The sequence below is a fragment of the Diceros bicornis genome, chromosome 5 (genome assembly GCF_020826845.1).
Source record: "Diceros bicornis minor isolate mBicDic1 chromosome 5, mDicBic1.mat.cur, whole genome shotgun sequence".
Taxonomy (NCBI): Eukaryota; Metazoa; Chordata; class Mammalia; order Perissodactyla; family Rhinocerotidae; genus Diceros; species Diceros bicornis.
In genome coordinates this window covers 40,394,222-40,415,158 of record NC_080744.1, presented here as the reverse complement: position 1 = coordinate 40,415,158, position 20,937 = coordinate 40,394,222, and the positions used below count along the sequence as shown (strand labels likewise).

The 20,937-nt window shown below is 39.5% G+C and overlaps 1 protein-coding gene across 3 annotated transcripts in view; it reads left to right on the top strand.

Annotated features, from left to right (window-relative positions):
• The first annotated feature begins 5,634 nt into the window (after positions 1 to 5,634).
• TTBK2 (tau tubulin kinase 2) overlaps positions 5,635 to 20,937 on the top strand; it is a 127,967-nt gene continuing 112,664 nt past the window's right edge. For all 3 annotated transcript variants that reach the window (XM_058541375.1, XM_058541374.1, XM_058541373.1), the window contains exon 1: positions 5,635 to 5,978. The gene's annotated coding sequence lies outside the window, so the exon portion shown is untranslated. The remainder of the gene's footprint in view (positions 5,979 to 20,937) is intronic.

Here is a 20,937-nt window from a genome sequence, read left to right as displayed (position 1 = left end):
TCCCCTTAGCCCTAGGTAGAATTGAACAATCCCTAAATTTGCATGCCCACTGAATCCTATGTAGATGTCTATTGGAGGACCCATTTCCAAGATGGCTAACTCATCTGGTCATGAAATCTTTTTCCCAAATATTCTATTATGAATATTTTCAAACATACAGCAAAGTTTAAAGAACTTTACAGTGATCATCCATATTCCACCACTTAAATTCTACCAATAATAATTTACTATACTTGATTTGTCACATATCTATCCATCTATCCATCCCTCTATTCATCCATCAATCCAACTTATTTCTTGGATGAATTTCAAAGTGAATCGCAGACATCAACACATACCCCCCTATATACTTCAGCATGCATATAATGAATCAGAGTTCAACATTTGTTTACAGTTTTTTTTTTGGATGTAAAATTTACATACAATGAAATGCACAAATCTTAAGTGTACATTCACTGAGTTTTGACTAGTGCATGCACCTGTGTAACTCAAACCACTATCAAGATATAAAACATTGTCATCACCCTTCATCCCCTTACCTTATGATCCAGCTATCCCACTACTGGGTATCTATCCAACGAACCTGAAATGAACAATCCAAAGAGGCTTATGCACCCCTGTGTTCATTGCAGCCTTATTGACTATAGCCAAGACATGGAAGCGACTGAAGTGTCCCTGAACTGATGAATGGATAAAGAAGATGTGGTATAGATATACAATGGAATACTACTCAACCATAAAAAAAGACAAAATCGTCCCATTTGCAACAACATGGATGGACCTGGAGGGTATTATGTTAAGCAAAATAAGCCAGAGAGAGAAAGACAAACACTGCGTGATTTCACTCATATATGGAAGATAAACTAACAGACAGAACCGTTTGGTGGTTACCAGGGGCAAGGGGGTTGGGGGGTGGGCACAAGAGGTGAAGGGAGGCATTTATATGGTGACTGACAAACAATAATGTACAACTGAAATTTTACAATGTTATAAACTATTAAGACATCAATAAAAAAAAGTTTTCTAAATTAGTAGGATATCTTTGTATCATTGTTACTTGGAACCCTGAATCTAACAACATAGGAGTATATGTAGTATTTTTATTTACAAAAGGGGTTTCTATTGATATTGCTACTGAAACATAAGGGCAGTTATCTCCAGCTCATTGGAGATATTTTAAGGGATAAAATATTAGTATAGCCCATCTTATCTCCAGGTTGTTGCCACTCAAAGATTAAAAAAAAAAAAAAAAAAGAATGATGTCCTTCTGCAAGAGGGTAGGCTAGAGTTCGTCTTCAACTCAATCTAGACATCTCCCACTTACTTGCAACCCTGAATTAACCAGAGCAATCTTAACATACGGACACACAATGGGATGCAGTGCGAAGAATAGGCATGGATTCTATTTGAATGCTGTGTATAAGACAGACTGGCCCAGGAACCTAAAAAGTCCAGTTTCTGGTTCTATGCTGCTGTTCCACTTCTAAGGTAAATTTAACAGGATTTTTCTCTCTCTTCTCTCTCCTGAGGTCTCCACACTGGGAAATTTTTTTCTTTGCGGTGTGTTTTTTAATGATCACCCTTTGTTATGTTTCTGAGTAAGAATTAAAGAAAATCAAAGAGCAATATATAATCATCTTAATACAGAAGATACAGAAAAAGGCAAACCCAGAGGTGTCTGTAGCACTTGTTTGGAAGTTACTACAAAGTATGAGGGCACTTGTATTTTTGTACTTATTAGTATTTAACTTTTTGCATTAATTTATTTAAAAATACTGAGTGTATTTAATAAATATTTACAGAGTGAAGAAAGTATGGAAAATACAAAGTATAAGAAATAATCCCTCTGTAGCTTATAGAAAGAAATAAGACATGTGCACAAAAACTATAATTCAAAGTAGCCTATATAGGAACCACATCTTATATTTCTTTAATCCTCCATAGGCTATTGTACAGTACCTTGATATAGATACCCAATACATTTCTGGAAATTTTATTTGCCATCTGCAAATATATTTTATTTTGTAGAACATACAATGCCCAAATAACACCACCAGAAAGATATTCTTAAAGATAATCTTTGTCATCACCATCATCAGGTCTCTAAAAGTCCCTAATCACTGGATAGTCTCCTTTGATTAATAAGACAAAAGAGAAGAGACCATTCTAAATTTTATTTTGATATATCCAGCAGTAGACTACTATGATCACTAGGGTGCGCTATTAGCATTGCCAGCCAGTTAACAGTTCCTGGCAGTAGAGCCTGAAAATCACAGAAAGCAGTCCAGTGTTGGGAGTAGCTCATCTCTGAACCAGACTGCAAGTCACTGAACTTTTTCCAGACTGTCGCAGGCACACCTCAGGAATCATATCACCTCCCCACTTTCCTATTTGAAAATTGTGAGTATATAACTATATTATGTTAATAGATGACCTTGCAACAAAGAGGAAACCTAAAAGACTGAGCAAAGAGGTGTAGAATTCAGTGTTCTAATAGGATAAAACTTGTGAAAAGTTAACTGTTAACATTTAATGGTATAGTTGTTCTATATTTCATAAAAGTTAGGCATAAATAGGAAGTAGATCAAGAAATAACTATAATTAGAACTACTTTTGTAAATGTAAACTAACTTTTAGTTTCTTTTCTAACTTTACTAGTTCTAATCAGTGTCAGTCTTCCCTGATATTATGGTCTATTTTAAGAATCATCAAACATGATTTGATATTCAGTAGGTTAAAAGACAATAGACTCACATACCCCAAACTGAGATTACCTTGCCCCCTCACTCCAGGCTTCTCTTCTTTTTTGTTTGAAATTTCTTTAATTAGAAATAGAGCTTTTCACGACAAAATAAAGGATGAAGTTTTCAAAAACACAAAACACTTGAGGTAGTTAATATATTTGATGTGAACGCACTTCTGTCAAAATCAGAATGCAGCTGACACTGGCTTAAAGAGGTCAAGCTCTCAGAGGACCCCAAGGATTTGGCCTACAAGCTATACTTTACTGACCCCTGTTCTAGAGCATCTATACATGCTACATAATATACCTCTAAGATAGCAGTTCTTGCAATGTATTGTAACAGGGTTTGCATGTTTGCTAATCCATTGTGAAAGTCTTAAGGACAGAGACTAAGTTTATCTATATTTGTTTTCCCAAAGCCTAGCAGAATAGTTGGCATTAATAGGCTCTAAAATAATTTGTTTAGTGGATCAAGTAATATTCAAATAGACACCGGTTAGATTGACGAAAAATTAAAAAACATGGCTGTTTGCTGGTTTGTGGAAGCCCTTGAGCACCAGTCCACTATTGAGTTTCATATTTCAAAGGACTGTGTAGAGTTTTTTAAAAGAGCTTTGTTGAGATATAATTCACATACGATACAATCCACCCACTTAAATTGTACAATTCAGGGGCCGGCCCCGTGGCTTAGTGGTTAAGTGCGAGAACTCTGCTACTAGAACCCGTCTAGATCAGTTCCTGTTTGGATTGGGGAAGGTTAGAAAGCGGTAAATTGATGGGTATCTAAAGATGGGTGGAGGAGACCAAAATGGAGGAAAAGGGAAAGAATGGATTTATAAATGAGAGTTGGTCATAGAATAACAATCAGAAGATTAATCATCTTTCCATCATTTGGAGAATCTAGCTGTACCTACCGACATTTAAAATAAACACAATGGTAGTTCTGTGAATAAATTCATTTAAACCCTTAACCTGGATAGCAGAGTTTATATCTGGTAGCTTGAAAAGAACACACTGTATTTGCTAAATGAGTGAAAAATGTTCTCTTCAAATAGGGGATAGCTATTTGAAATGTTGCTAGGCATCATTTCAATGAATCTGGACATTTTTTCCCTATAAACTTCTTTAATTGTAAAGAAAAGTATTTACAGACACCCTAATCCTTTCCAATTCAAATTACTTGCCCGGGCCAGCCCCATGGCTTAGCAGTTAAGTGCGAGAACTCTGCTACTGGCCGCCCGGGTTCGTGTCTGGGCACGCACCAATGCACTGCTTCTCCGGCCATGCTGAGGCCGCGTCCCACATACAGCAACTAGAAGGATGTGCAGCTATGACATACAACTATCTACTGGGGCTACGGGGGAAAAAAAAATTACTTGCCCAGCCGATACTCTGAAGTGAATTATATTCTGTTAGACAAAGTAAAGGAAAAAGCAACTTGTGGTTTTAATTAGCGGAAAGAAAATAATTTGGCAACTTCTTGAAGTTTGTATAGAACATGAGCTGCATTATCAATTGCCTTTAATGCATTTTGGTCTGCTTTTTATCCAAGGATCTAGACATGATGGTAGAGGTGGCTGCTGTTTTCTAAAGAATGTCAGAAGGCTGTGGCATTTCCTGAACAAGAAGAAAGAGATTCTGTAACAGTTCTGAGATTGAATATAGGATTCATATTTAACCCTTCTATATTCTTAATCAGCTTTAATCATAATGTCACTCGAGTGAAGAATAAGATTTAAAGTAAAATGAAGCTCATAATTCATTACATTCTTTCAGTCCATGGCAGACTCCCGGGAGTCGGGATTATTGAGTAGAAAGCACTGGACACGGGAGGTTTTAAGAGTCCTGAGTTTTGGTTTTGCCACTAATTAGTTTTATAGCCTTCAGAAGGTGTTTAACCTCTGAGTTTTTTCTTGGTGGGTAGGGATGGGGGAGGGGTTTAATCTCAAGGTTTCCTCTTCACCAAAGAGCTCGACACAATCAACACCAAACACAAATTTATCCCACACAGCTTCTTCGCTCCGCCCTCCTCGCTTTTAAAGTCTTCGAGGGGCTCCCGCATTCTCTTGCTTAGAATCCCATGGTTGTCCTCACGGGGGCTGCTCATTGAACCCTTAGCTGGCGGTGTTTAAAAAGGGAATGAAATCTCGTTTTTCATGGGTTGTGAAAACCATAAGGATACTCCGGGCTCCAGGCTGATATTCCTTTCAGGAGGTCTCGGTCTCCTTCCTTCCTTCCACCTTTTAGGCCTTTCCCCAGTACCCACCGGTGATTAGCTTCACGTTAGGCGGTCTGGGGATAGCGCCAATTTGCCAGATCCCGGAAGCTCTGGTTCTGAGGAGGTGGAATGGCAGGGTCTCACGATTTGGGGCCCTTCTTCGCGGCTGCCTCAGAGTGTGTAGATTCGTATCGTGTCCGATTTTCTTCCGAAAAGCCCAAGGCTGGGCTCACAACCATGCCTCTATAACCAAGTTCACTTCGGAGCTATAAGAACAGCACTGTGCTGTTGGGAGCCACTAAGCTCCGAAGCCTTTCTTCTCTGCTCGGGACCGGCAGGCAGTTAGGCTGCAGCTGGAACTACAAGGCCCAGAATTCCCGAGCGCACGCGCGTTGCCATTGTGATGCTCCGTTCCTGGTAACTCGCCCTCTCAGGCAAACCTGAAGATAGCGGCAATTCTCCGGTGGGGGGCGGAGACGCTCTCTGCCTTACTCTACGCCCCCTTCGTGATAGGCAATGGGATTAGCCAACCGACTTGGCGGGCTCAGGAAGCGCCCTCCAATCAGCACCTGGGGCGGAGAGGTGGGCGTGCGCACTGGAAGGGCAGGTGGGCTAGGCTGTGCCGGGTTGCGAAGGGGGAGAATAACGTCGGGTCGGGTCAGCGGGCGCTGCAGTAGTCGCCGCAGCGGCGATGGGAGCGGTGGGGACGAGGTGGCGGCGGCGGCGGCAGGAGGAGGAGCAGGGGCTGGCACAAGAGCAGCGGTTGGGGGCGGCCAGCAGCAGCAGTAACAGCAGCAGTAACAGCAGCAGCCGCCGCCGCCGCCAGTAAACGGGGACGGTACCCGACGGTACCCAGCCGGCCGGCCCTCGAAGCCGTGCTCCGGTCCCGCCGCAGTAGGCGGCGGGGGATGGGCAGGCGGCGGCGGTCCCGCCTGCTGAGAGTTAACCCCTGCTAGTCCCGGCTCTGAGCTGCACCCGAGCCCTCAGCCCGAAATCCCTGCGTCCGCCACGGCCCAGGTAGGACACACCCCCCGAACTCCCAGGGCGCCGCTGGGGGAGCCCCGGGCCCCGCTGTCCCCCAGTCCTGGCCCCCTCCTCCGGCTGCACCCCTCGCGGAGTGACCGACCGTGGTGCGGAGGCGAGGGGTACGAGAGACTCCTTGGTGGCTGCCCACGCCCTGGGCTTGTGCCAGACCCAGTCACTTCACCTCGGAGACCGTCTGCTTCTCCGCCGTTTCCCCCAAAGGCTTGTGCCCCGTTCTCCCAGAGGCTTTTGGTGTCTTCATTGAACTTGGAGGGTCACGAAGCTTCTTTCTGTTTCTCTGTGGATGACCCACATATCGCTTGTATTCATGCTACTTCTGGTACCAGGACTGAACGTAGGATTCTCAGGATATACCGAGCACTTCTTTCCCACCCTGCCTCTACAAATGTAATAGAAGGGGACGTGGGACTCTAGAATCTGTTTGTTGTGTAGTAACGACAGTGAAGGCCATGACTTTCTGGTGCGAAGTAATGACCTGAGGGATTTGCTCGTCATTTGCTTTGACTAAGATGATGTTGACACCCTGGGATGCTGAGGGAGGGACAAAAGACTCCACACATAGGTACTGTCAAATCAGAGAAGTAAATAATCCATTGGGATGCCAGGATACTTTATCCCACCGTGAAGTTAATTTTCAGTCGTGGCTGCATTAGGGGGAAAAATGACATTGAGTTGTACTGTGCTTTGAATTAAAGTTGATAGGTGGCAGCAATCCCGGTATTAACTCTTCTCATGCCTAGTTTTAGAGATTTTTTTTCTTTGAACAGTAAAGAGGGCAATTTTATTATAACCTGTGTATTATGTAAAGGTGTTTCTGTATGCATGTATGAAGATCACATTATTATGAATGGGCACATGTACACAAACACACAGAGGATCCACTCAGTGTGTTTTGTTACAGTGTTTGGTTCTGAGCCATTAATAACAGTTGTGTTGATTTCTAAACACTGATTTGCTAGGACAGACCACAAAGATGTGTCTGCTGTTTTCTTTTGACTAAATGGAATAGAGTAACGTTCATTTGGGGGGAAAGCAAGATATTAGATTGACGTTAAAGTATTGAGGGAATTGAATGCTATATATTTCATTCTTTTTTTATGAAGAAGCAGTAATGATGACAAATGTTACTTAATATGACTAATCTTGAAGAATTCATCTTAACTCTAAAAATTTTTCAAATAATAAGTGTGTGGAGTTAGATGGCATGTTGTGATCTATTCAAATTGAAAACATACTGAAAGGAATCTTTAATTTAGAAACTTACGTTTTCCTGTGTGATACGTTTTTGTCAAGGCACTAAAAGGGATGTTTGAAGCACGGTTTTAAAGGACAGTTTCTCTTAACACTTTTCCTTTATGATAGAATGTTAGGACATGCTTTTTCGTCTTTCAGTTTTAGACACATAAAAGAAATTGAAGTCCCTAGCTTCATTAATTTAATTTATAGTATCAAATTGAAACAAATTTGATCTTCAGTAGGGGACTGACTAAGAATAATATATCTTGCTCTTTGTCTTGTACTATGGTTAATACAGAATTTAGTGAATTCTCTATTGTACTATATGTGACTTCAGATTTTTGTGTCTTCTTTTGACTGACATTTATTTATTTATTTATTTATTTATTTATTTTGTGAGGAAGATCAGCCCTGAGCTAATATCCATGCCAGTCCTCCTCTTTTTGTTGAGGAAGACCCGCCCTGAGCTAACGTCTATTGCCAGTCCTCCTCCTTTTTTTTTTCCCTTTTTCTCCCCAAAGCCCCAGTAGATAGTTGTATGTCATAGTTGCACATCCTTCTAGTTGCTGTAGGTGGGACGCCGCCTCAGGATGGCCAGACAAGCGGTGCGTCGGTGCGCGCCCGGGATCCGAACCCAGGCCGCCAGTAGCGGAGTGTGCACATTTAACCGCTAAGCCACGGGCTGGCCCCATGTCGTGTTAGAAGTTAGTTTGTATAATTTAGATAACTTTTGAGGGTATTTTACGTTAAAAAATGCGCTAAAATGTGACAAGTAGCTATAGGGTGTTGGTTTTTTAATGTAAACGAATATTATGGAGCTGAGTGATGGAGTTTAATGATCATGGAGTTTAAATTTCACTTTGGCAGGGCATAGGCAATTCTTGTTAAGTTTTATTACTTTAAAAAGTAATGGAGATGACAGTTTGATTGAAGCTCGTGGGAGACTTTGAGCTGGAACACCCAACTAAGACACTGTCAGATTCCTAATCCTCAGAAACTGTGTGAGATAATAAATGTTTGTTGTCTAAAAACAAAGCAATATATAACAAGGGAAAATGTTTAATGACCGTTATTGAACTAGTGGGGGCTGAATTGATTAGCAAAATAAAATAGGCTTTGAGAATTAATAGTGAATATAGATCTCCTATAAATTAAATTAAAAAAAAATTTTTATAGAAAAATTCTTTTATAGATATCTGACAGTCTTTACAATTTGAGTGCATGTTACTCAAAATTACTATAGTCATGTATTCCTTTTTTTGCATTTCTTTTCTTTTTTTTTTTTTGCAGGGTAAGATTGGCCCTAAGCTAACATGTGTTGCCAGTCTTCCTCCTTTTTTCTTCCTTTCCTCCCCACCAAAGCCCCAGTACTTAGTTGTGTATAGTTATAAGTTCTTCTGTGGGAGCCACCGCCACAGCATGGCTACTGATGGACAAGTGGTGTGGTTCCCTGCCTGGGAACCGAACCTGGGCAGCTGAAGCCTAGCACAGGGAACTTTAACTGCTAGGCCATCAGGGCTGGCTCTCTTTTTTTCTTTTTTTGGTGAGGAAAATTAGCCCTGAGCTAATTTTTGCTGAGCAGGATTGGCCCTGGTCTAACATCTGTGCTCATCTTCCTCTACTTTATATGTGGGACGCCTGCCACAGCATGGCTTGATGAGCAGTGGGTAGGTCCATGCCTGGGATCCGAACCTGCGAACCCCCAGCCGCCGAAGCGGAGCTTGAGAACTTAACCACTACACCACTGGGCTGTCCACCTGGCTCCCTCCCTTTTTTTTTTCTTGCTATTTTTGAGAAACACTCAAAGTGTAGCTAGAGCTGTATCAGTTTATTTGATTAGTAATATTGCAAGACATCTTTAATATTTATAGATTTTTGAAATTAAACATTTCTACTGTTTTATTTGCTTATCTTTTTTTGTTATGTAGTATATTATATAAACAATAGTGATGGTTGTGGTAGATTTTTTTCTTTCAGGATTCAGTGGATAGAATCCTTGTGTGAAAATACTTTTACAGCTTTTGTGGTGTAAATATTCAGTGCCTTCTGGTTAAATATCGTACTTCCGTATTTGATAAAAGAGCCTTTAAGTCTGTATGAAAAAGTTGAGTGTTTTAGAGCTAAATTTTGAGCATAAGTACAGCACATACTACCACTTAGAAGTTTCTGTCCTCCTTAATATCTTGTGATCCTTGATTGAGGTTTAAAATACAGACTGAAATTATATTATTTACATAATGTGAATGTCAATTTTGCCAGAAAAATTTCATCTTTTAAAGAAGTGATTTTGTGTGTGTGTGTGTGTGTGAGGAAGATCAGCCCTGAGCTAGCATCCATGCCAATCCTCCTCTTTTTGCTGAGGAAGACTGGCCCTGGGCTAACATCCGTGCCCATCTTCCTCCACTTTATATGGGATGCCGGCACAGCATGGCCTGACAAGTGGTGCATCAATGCACACCCAGGATCCGAACCCCGGGCCACCAGCAGAGGAGCACGCTCACTTAACCGCTATGCCACGGGGCCGGCCCCTAAACAAGTGATTTTTTTTTTTTTTTTTTTTGTTTATTGTAGTAACATTGGTTTATAACATTGTAAAAATTTCAGGTGTACATCATTATACTTCTATTTCTGCATAGATTACATCATGTTCACCACCAAAATACTAATTATAACCCATCACCGCACACGTGTACCGAATTATCCCTTTCACTCTCCTCCCTCCCCCCTTCCCCTCTGATAACCATCAATCAAATCTCTGTCTCTGTGTGTTTGTTTATTGTTGTTATTATCTACTACTTAATGAAAGAAATCATAGGGTATTTGACCTTCTCCCTCTGACTTATTTCACTTTGCGTTATACCCTCAATGTCCATCCATGTTGTCACAAATGCCTGGATTTCATCTAAACAAGTGATTTTTAAGCAGACTTCTTGGTGTATTTTCATTTATGTTATGTGACTTTAAGTTCAACATAATTATTCTTCTCTTTGGTGAGGAAGATTAGCCCTGAGCTAACATCTGTGCCCACCTTCCTCTATTTTGTATGTGGGGTGCCGCCACAGCATGGCTTGATGAGCAGTGTGTAGGTCCGTGCCCGGGATCTGAACCTGCGAACCCCGGGCGCTGAAGCAGAGCACGCAAACTTAACCACTATGCCACCGGGCCGGCCCCCAAAAATGGAATGTTCTTTGAAAAGAATCCTGGGGTGTTGTAGTGTCTTCTGAAGAATGGGAAGTAGTAGCTTCTTGGCTTTCTTTGGTAAGCTGTCACGATTTAATCTTAACCATGTTTAAAAAAGCAGTATTTTTTCTTTACAGAGAATTTGCATCTTTATTGAAAATAAGAATCAGTATTTGTTAATGTTTAAATTAGAAAACTTATTTGCCGTTGTATGTTTTTACCAAAATGCTTTTCTCATTATTTTTATACTTGTTTTTTTTTCTTTCTGTAGTTTCAAGAGAATTGCCTTTTTTAAATTTATTTATTTTTTATTTATTTATTTTTTTTGGTGAGGAAGACCAGCCCTGAGCTAACATCCAATGCTAATCCTCCTCTTTTTTGCTGAGGAAGACTGGCCCTGGGCTAGCATCCGTGCCCATCTTCCTCTACTTTATATGGGATGCCGCCACAGCATGGCTTAACAAGCAGTGCGTCAGTGCGCGCCCAGGATCTGAACCGGCGAACCCTAGGCTGCAGCAGCGGAGCGCGCGCACTTAACTGCTTGCACCACCCTGCCAGCACCGAGAATTGCCTTTTAAAAAAAATGATTTTTCAGGGGCCGGCCCCGTGGCTTAGCAGTTAAGTGGGCGCGCTCCGCTGCTGGCGGCCTGGGTTCGGATCCCGGGCACGCACCGACGCACCACTTGTCCGGCCATGCTGAGGCCGTGTCCCACATACAGCAACTAGAGGGATGTGCAACTATGACATACAACTATCTACTGGGGCTTTGGGGAAAAAAAAGGAGAAGGATTGGCAATAGATGTTAGCTCAGAGCCGGTCTTCCTCAGCGAGAAGAGGATTAACGTGGATGTTAGCTCAGGGCTGATCTTCCTCACACACACACAAAAAAAGATTTTTCACTGTTTCCCTTATCTTTTTCTAGCCATGTGATCATCTCAGTGTTTTGTTAATATTTGTCTAATATTTAGTTTTCCACATGTGTTGTGTATTATGGATTAAGTTTTGAAAGCCCACTCTTGTTTTTTTCCTTGATCCACTAAGTGCCTCACTTTGTAAAATATCTCAAAAATGGTTTTATCGACATTTTTCAATGACTGATAAGGCAGAGACGAGGGAGGAAAATAGGAATAATGAATAAAGAGAAAAGTGTGAGCCTTACCTCTCATGAAATTTGATTTGAAAAAATTACCTAGGGGCCGGCCCGGTGGTGCAAGCGGTTAAGTGCGCACGCTCTGCTGTGGCAGCCCAGGGTTCGCTGGTTCAGATCCCGGGCGTGCACCAATGCACCGCTTGGCAAGCCGTGCTGTGGCGGTGTCCCGTATAAAGTGGAGGAAGATGGGCACGGATGTTAGCCCGGGGCCAGTCTTTCTCAGCAAAAAAAGAGGAGGATTGGCAGATGTTAGCACAGGGCTGATCTTCCTCACACACACATAAAAAATTATCTAGAAGGCAAATCATATGGTAGATAGTAAACCAGATTAGGACTTCATTTCTGCTGGACTTGTCTAGCACATAAAAAATTCAGCATATCCAAGACAAAAGTCAGCCTTCTTTTAACTTCTTTGTTTCTGTAAATGAAGGTATCGCTATTTAATCAGTCACCCAAGCTCAAAAATCTCATTTATTTTATTATTTTTTGGCTTCCCCTTTCTCCTGGTTCTACCTGCACAAAACCTCTCCTTTTCATTTCCATTGCTACCATCTTAACTTAGCCTCTCTGAACCTCATTATCTCTCCTCAGAACTGTTGCAATAGCCTCATCCTTTCATTCGTTAGATATTTGTTAAGCATCTACCATGTTACTGTGCTAGGGGTTAGAGATTCAGCAGTGAACAAGCCAGAGATGATCTCCCTTTTGGAGCTTTCGATACAGTGGGAGCAGACAGTTGTAGAACAGGGAATTACAAGTGTTCCACGTATCATGAAGTGAAAATATAGACTACCACGTGAACATATTAACAGATAGACATAAGAGTCTGGGAGGTGGGTTCAGGCAAGTAGTCTTCAGTTTTATCAACTGCAGTTTATTCTGCATACTCTATCCATTAGTGGATATGGTATAGCTATAAGTAAATATTTAAAAATACTAAATAATTAATTAAATGTTTTTAAATTTAAAAAATTTAATAAAAATTAAATGTTCACACAACTCCTGAAACAGCTTTAGACAAATCCTTTAGACTGCTAGAACACTTTGGAAACTTTTGTCCTAAAGAGTCCACTTCTCTCTCCCTCCAATATGGGTTTCTACTTTGGGTTCTCCCAGGCCTCACTTGCCTGAGTACTGACAGAATTCCTATGTTATGTTTCACACTGTCTATTTAAACCTCAGAATTTAGGACTAGGCATTACCAGTAAGAGGGTATGTATGGTTATAGGAAAGAGGTCTTCCAGATGAGAAATTAGAGTCTTTCTGTAGCTAGAGTCCAGCAGCTTATAGTGAGTTATTAAATGTACAAGTAATTAGGATATAATTTGAATATCTTTGTAAACTTAAAATTATAGAAATGCATTTGTAAATCAGAAAAAAATATCCCTTGTCATATGCTGGCACCTAATTTTTGGTTTAGAAAATAAGGTTAGTATGAGCCTCTAACCTCTTAAATTAATAAATGCTTACTAAACAAATGAATATAAAATGTTAATTGTGCATCAAGATGAAATGTGAATCTGTTCTCATCTTTACTATAACATATCATAGGACCTTAGATTACTTAATCTCTCTTTGCCTCGGTTTTGCTATTTTTAAAATGGGAAATTAATATACTTAAAATCCAATTGTAATGAAGATCATTATAGAGAAGTTTCTGTATTGATTTTTTTTTTCTTTATCTTAGTGAGAGGATCATAAACATAATGCTTTGTTTGGTTGATCATACTACAGTAGATTTTATTTAAGGAATGGTCTTGTTTAGTGTTTTCCTTACAATCTGGCCATGTAACTTACACTGTACTTTCTATAAGGGAAGGATTTGTTTATATGTTGTTAGAATAGTAGCCAGGGAGAGGAGAACTAGGTTGTTTACACTTTCATTCTGTTGTCAGTAATTGTAACCATACTGACTTGTAAAATTTCTCTTCACTTTTAATAGATATTTTACTTTCTTTAATATATTTATTGAGCCCAGAGAGATTCCATGCTGCTGGGAGTATAATTTACCTCCTGTGAAAGTTTAGAAGGAACAGTTGAAGTGTGAGTGGTGACTAAATTTTCTTTTTTTTTTTTGCTATGAGCAAAGAGATTATTCACAAATCATCATCTCTTTTTACTAACTGTTTAGAGAGGCTCTTGCTAAAACCTATGGGATAAAAAAGACAAAAACAAAGTCCCATGGGTTTATCCTATTCTTGACCCTTATTTCTGTTGTTTACATTAGTATTATTAGATGTCTTGAAAAACTTAGCTGGTGTGTAGTCTTTGTAAACTTCTGCCTATACCTCAGCTTGTTTTATTTTAAAACATAATTTTTTATAATGTGAAAAATGTATTATTTTGACTTTTGAGATATATGAGGTAGCTACTCTGCATCTAACTATATTTTAATCTGTTTTTGGAATATAGATCAGGTATTTTAAATACTGTTTACATAATAGATTGTGATGACTTTGAAAGCATCTGATCTTTTACTTTAATAATAGGGGGTATTTGGGGTATTTATAGTTTTCATTAAATTTGGAAAAATTTCAGACATTTTTCCATCAGATTTTTTTTTTTTTTAGCATGGGATCTCTCTGGGCCTAATTAGTGTATCCAGAAACTACAATATATACTAAAAGTAGAGAGAAACTTTATGTAAGACAGTGTGGTTACAATAACTGACAACAAAATAAAAATGTAGGCAAACTCTCTGCTCTCTCCTTCTGGGACTCCAGTTATATGTATTTTAGCCTTTTTAATGTTATCCCATAACTCACTGATGCTCTGTCTGGTTTCTGTTTTTTCTCTGTTTGTTTCGTTTTGGATAGTTTCTTTTTCTGTATCTTCAAGTTCGCTAGTATTTTCTTCCACAGTAGTTAATCTGGTGTTAATCCCATCCAGTGTGTTTATCTCATATATACACTTTTCATATCTAGAAGTTTAATTTTTTTTATATCTTCCATTTCTCTCTTCTATTTTCTCAAATATATTGAATGTATTTATAATAGCTGTTTTAAAGTCCTCGTCTACCAATTCTATCATCTGCACCATTTCAGGTTCTGTTTTTATTGATTGATGTTTCTCCTTGTTTGCCCTGGTAATTTCTGTTTGGGTGCCAGACATTGTGATTTTACTTTGTTATATGCTGGATTTTTTTTTTTTTTTTTTGTATTTCTTTAAATATTTTTGGAATTTGTTTTGAGATACAGTTATTTGAAAATAGTTTGATGCATCCAATGCCCTGGATGTTTTTGAAGGTCTTTTTTACTCTATCTGGTGAGTATACAAACTGTTCACAGCCTTGTGTGAGCATCAAGGATTGTTCTGCCTGCTCCTTTCCAGTGTTTCTTTCCCTGGCCTTCATCACTTCCTCACACAGACATACACTCTTAAGTGCTCAGCCAGAATGTCAAGGGAAGCCCTCTCTAGATGTCCAGAGCTTGTCCTTTGTGCAGGTCTCTCTTCTCCAGTGTTCTGCCCTGCCTTGGCCTCCCCAAAACTCTGAATTCTGTCTCCTCAGCTCAGTGAGACTGCTAGGCTCTGTTTGGGTTCCCCATTCCTGTGCTGTGGCCTGGAAACTCCCTCCAGGTGGTGAGCTGGGGCCAGTCATAAGGCTTGCTTCATTTATTTCCCTTCTCTTGTGGATTCCTGTTGTGTGCTGCCTGTTGTCTGGTGTCTAAAATCCATTGTTTCATATATTTGGTCTGTTTTTCTAGTTAAGGTAGGAGAGTAAGTCTGGTCTTTGTTACTTTATGGTGGCCAGGAGCTGAAGTGTTTTGGTGAGGGAGTATTTGAATCTCAAAGAGGAGTCGTGTTTCACAGTTATGCTGTCTTTAGAAATCTGTTTTATCTTTATACCCAAATATAGCTTCAAAAATATTTTCCTTATCCTTTAGACATGTCATAAGCTCTTCTGATGATTAATTCTAGCACTCTTCCCATTGAGATTAAAGTTGTAGGTAAAAATAATTTTCCTATTTTTCTGTTCAAGAGCAGAATCTTACATAAATTATATATGGCACTTATAAATTATCTAGCTTCTGTCCCGAATGTAGGAGAACTTCATTACTTCAGCCTAGATAGCAATAGTCCTAACTGGGCTTCCTTTCCTCTTGTGTTATATCCTCTCTTGCTTTGAGGTCCTTCAGTGGCTCCCCCTTGACTACTGAAGTAGAATGAAAGCCATCCTCTTCCTAGCCTGATATTTGCAGTCTGAACTCAGTTTGCCTTTCTGGCCTATGTATTCTTTCTCCGTAATCAAAACTCTTTTCCACTTAGGCTAATCTATGCATTCATTTTCCCATGCATTTGTATGTTGTGCTCATTTCCTTTTCTGTGCCTTTGCTTACCTCCTCAGTCAGTTAGCTTTTGCCTTGAGACAAACCACCCTGAAGTTCAGAGGCTAAAACAATAATCATTTATTAGTTAACTCTTCTGTGGGTTGGCAGTTTGGGCTCAGCTGATTGGTTCTTCTTTTGGTCTTGTCTGGGCTCACCTATGTGAGCCAGTCAGCTACCTTGGGTTTTTTCACAGTCTGGGTTCCAAACCAGCAAAAGTCCAGTGCATAAGTGCTTTTCAAGGTTTTGGGTCATGTTTGCTAATGTCCCATTGGTCAAAGCAAGTCATGGGGCCAACCTCAGTTTCCAGGATGGAGAAAGAAATTCTACCTTTGGATGGAAGATGTAGCAAGTTCACGTTGTAAAGGGATGTGTATACAAGAATGGGAGGAATTTGTGGCTATTTTGCAATCTACCAAACCACTATATATTCTATCTCCCTCCTCTAAAAAACTTGGTATGATCATCTTAATCCGTGTCAACCTCCCCCCAGTACTCATTTTGTCATATGCACTTGGCCCTTACAATTTGATGTTGATTAACTTTTTATATTTTTTACCTTTTAAATCCAGAGAATTAGTATTAATTTCTGTTTTTCTATTTTGTGTTCTAGTTCAAAGAATAATTTGGAAATAATGGTTTAACTTTTTTTCTTCCCTAGTTTGTAAACTCATTGAGGGAAAAACTGTGCATTATACTTCTTTCTGCTCTTCTATGTATTCATAACAATTTATTGAATGACTATATGTTGAATTTTCAAATTGACTCTCAGTTATTTGCTTTAGGAATATTTAATTTCATTCAGCTGTATAGGAGGTGAAAGACATTTCATTCATTAAACATTTATTGAAAGATTGTTCTATGGTTGGTATTACGCTAGGTACTAAGAAAACAAAGATAAGTAGAATTCTGCTCTTGACCTCAAGAAATTTGTAGTCTATTAAGAAGACATTGTAAATTGTGTATGTGCTTCTAAGCCTATATCTTTACTCTAAACCTAGATTTTTGCCCCATGCTCAACTCACAGGTTAACTGGCTTTTCACCATTGCGTAGATGGGACAGTCTCCTGCTATCTAGCACACTGCTAGATGGTTATTTCCTAATCTATTCTGTGTCTGGCTTTCCCTGCCTCTGGTTTATATGGCTATGTTCTGTTGTTCTTTTTATAAGAGATATTAATCATAGAGTACATAAAACACGTGTGCAATTTAAAGAATAATTATAAAACCAAGTGGTCAAGAAATAGAACATTGCTGGCATCTCAGAAGCCCCTTCCTCATCTCATCCCCCTTCTTTACCCCAAAGGAATCCATTCTTGTGATTTTTGTGAAAAATCATGTCCTTTCTTTTTTTTGTAGACTTATTACCTATATTTGCATCCCTATTTAACTAGTTTAGTTTTGCTTTTTTTTTTTTTTGCTGAGGAGGATTGGCCCTGAACTAACATCTGTCACCAGTCTTCCTCTTTTTGCTTGAGGAAGATTCGTCCTGCACTAACATCTATTGCCAGTCTTCCTCTATTTTGTATGTGGGTCGTCGCCACAGCATGGCCGCTGATGAGTGGTGTAGGTCCGCACCCAGGAACCTAACCCGGGCTGCTGAAGTGGAGTGTGCTCATGAACAGACTACAGTTTATCCATTCTTTTGCTGGACATTTGGGTTGATTCTGGTTTTTGGCATTTATAGATAGTGTAGCTATGAACGTTCTTGTATATGTTTCCTGGTGCACATGAGAGAAGGGTGTTTTAGGATATGTACCTAGGAAAAGAGTCGCTAGGTCACAGAGTGTGCATATTTTCAGCCCTACTTTAAAATACAGAACTGTTTTCCAAAGTATATTCCTTCCAGTAGTGTATGCGAGTTTTTGATTTTCTATTTTTAAATAATTTCTTCTTTGATATTCACTGATACTGCTAACTTCCTTTATGTAGGTGGGTACTCAAAATTTGCTTCAAGTCAGAACACATTTGGAAACTAATTTATGCTTTTTCCAATCTAGATATAGTAGGTGGCATTGGTTTATTTTTATTACCTTTTTGATCAACTAATTTTTCTATTCACTTTAAAAGAAAAATTATAACAATGTGAATGCTGTAATTTAATTTGTAATCATAGTTGTAGAGTAATAATTTTCTCTTGCTGACAAGAACATTTTTATATGAATTTGATAATGGTAGTTGTATAATAGGTTTAAATTCTAGACCTCCATGAGAACGTGATAATTTCCTTTCGTCAACATTCAAGCAGTACAGGTACTGTTTTGGACAGTGTTATGTGTGTGAATGTGACTTGTTCTCCTTCTATTGGTTAAGGAGCATGCAAAATGATGTACTAAGTAATGACTACTATTTATTGAGCACAGTTTGCCAGGCTGTTTTGGCAACACCTCCAGATTTATCATCATTGTCTGAATTCATTAGCATGCTGTTTACTCCCTATTTTAGATCATTGAGGATATTGCCAAGGAGGAATTTATTTAGTTTCTCTCTCACAGTATCTAGTTTTCTTGCACCAAGATTGATTATTTTAAAGTTATTAATGTTATTGAAAAAATGAATCCCAAACAAATTATTTGACAGCACTGATACCACAGCCAAATTACATTAATATTTTCAGATATAATCCATGATGTAGAATCAAAAAGAACCTGTGGTTCGTGCACAACTTTGAGAAACTATTGCCCCATACCAATGAAGCCTGGTGTATTAGTTATCTATTGCTGCATAACAGATTACCTAAAACTTAGTGTTTTAAAACAACAATATTTATTGTTTCACAGTGTCTCTGGGTTGGGATTTTTTTTTTTTTTTACTTTATTTTATTTTAATTTTTTTTGTGTGAGGAAGATCAGCCCTGAGCTAACATCTGTGCTAATCCTCCTCTTTTTGCTGAGGAAGATCAGCCCTGAGCTAACATCTGTGCTAATCCTCCTCTTTTTGCTGAGGAAGACCGCCTCTGAGCTAACATCTATTGCCAATCCTCCTCCTTTTATTTTTCCCCAAAGCCCCAGTAGATAATTGTATGTCATAGTTGCACATCCTTCTAGTTGCTGTATGTGGGATGCGGCCTCAGCATGGCTGGAGAAGTGGTGCATCAGTGCGCACCCAGGATCCAAACCCTGGCCGCCAGTAGCGGAGCACGTGCACTTAACCACTAAGCCACGGGGCCGGCCCTGGGTCAGGATTTTGGGTGTGATTCAGCTGGGTACTCTGTTTCAGGGTCAGTCACAGGCTGCAATCAAGGTAGGCTATACTCATCACAAGGTTCAGCTGGCAAAGGATCTTTTTCCAAGTTCATTCTAGTGGTTGTTGGCATGATTCAGTTCCTTGTGGGTGGTTGGACTGAGGGCCTCCAGTTCCTTGCTAGCTTTTGGTACCTATTATAAGTGGAATCATATAATACTGCTAGTGGAGGCTGTCAGTTCTTTGCCATGTAGGCCTTTCCTTGGGGCAACATAGCAACTTGCTTCATCAGAGCAAGCAAGTGGGAAGAGCTAGAGAGAGAGAATGTGAGCAAGATAGACGTCACAGTCGTTCATAATGTATCTGGGAAGTGACATCCTATCACTTTTGCTGTATTCTATTCATTAGAAGCAAGTCATTACATCCACCCACACTAAAGGGGAGGGGAATCAGTAGCAGGAGTTGGGATCATTGGGAGCCGTTTTAGAAGCAGTCTAGTACGACTTGCTAGCTTATAGGATTCTGGGCTTTTTCCCTAGGGTTTTCAATTCTTTTTTTTTTTTTTTTAAATATTTTATTTATTTATTTTTTCCCCCAAAGCCCCAGTACATAGTTGTATGTCATAGCTGCACATCCTTCTAGTTGCTGTATGTGGGACGTGGCCTCAGCATGGCCAGAGAAGCGGTGTGTCGGTGCGCGCCCGGGATCCGAACCTGGGCCGCCAGCAGCGGAGCGCGTGCACCCAACCGCTAAGCCACAGGGCCGGCCCGGGTTTTCAATTCTTAATTGGCAACAGGTGTATTCTTAGATTTATTTCAGTGTTCTGAAGGACTCAACCCAGAATACCACTTTGTTCTATGATCTTTCCACTGGTAATTCAGAGTGAGATAGTGAAAATTATTTGGCTTTTGTAGTTATATCTGAGGGGTACCTAGAAGTCTTATTTAAAATTTAAACTTTTTTTGTATTGTGGTAAAATATTTACCATTTTAACCATTTTTAAGTGTACAATTCAGTGGCATTAAGTACATTAACAGTGTTGTGCAACCATTACTACCATCTATCTCCAGAACTTTTTCATCTTCCCAAAATGAAACTCTGTACCCATTAAACACTAAATCCCCATTACCCGCTTCTCACAGCCCCTGGTAACCACCAGACAGAAACTACTTTCTGTCTCTGTGAATTTAACTAATCTAGGTACCTGTTATAGATGGAATTATATATTTGACCTTCTGTAACTGGCTTATTTCACTTAGCATAATGTCTTCAAGGTTCATTCATGTTGTAGCATGTGTGAGAATTTCCTTCCTTTTTAAGATTGAATCGTATTCCATGGTATGTATGTATTACATTTTGTTTATCCATTCATCCTCACTTGGGATGGACACTTGGGTGCTTCCACCTCTTGGCTATTGTGAATAATGCTTCTGTGAACACTGGTGTACAAAATTTTTTGAGTCCTTCCTTTGAATTCTTTTGGGTATATACTCACAAGTGGAATTGCTTGATCCTATCTTAATTCTATGTTTGATTTTTTTGAGGAACTTCCAATACTGTTTTCCACAGTGACTGCACCATTTTACATTTCCATCAGCAGTGCACAGGGGTTTCAATTTCTCCACATCTTTGCCAACACTTATTTTCTGTTTTCTTAAAAAAATTTTTTTTTTCATAATAGTCATTCTAATGGGTGTGAAGTGGTTTGATTTGCATTTCCCTAATGGTTAACGATGTCGAGCATTTATCCATGTGCTTATTGACCATTTATGTTTTCTTTGGAGAAATTTCTGTTCTGTTCAAGTCCTTTGCTTATTTTTCAATCAAGTTATTTTGTTGTTGAGTTGTAGGAGTTCTT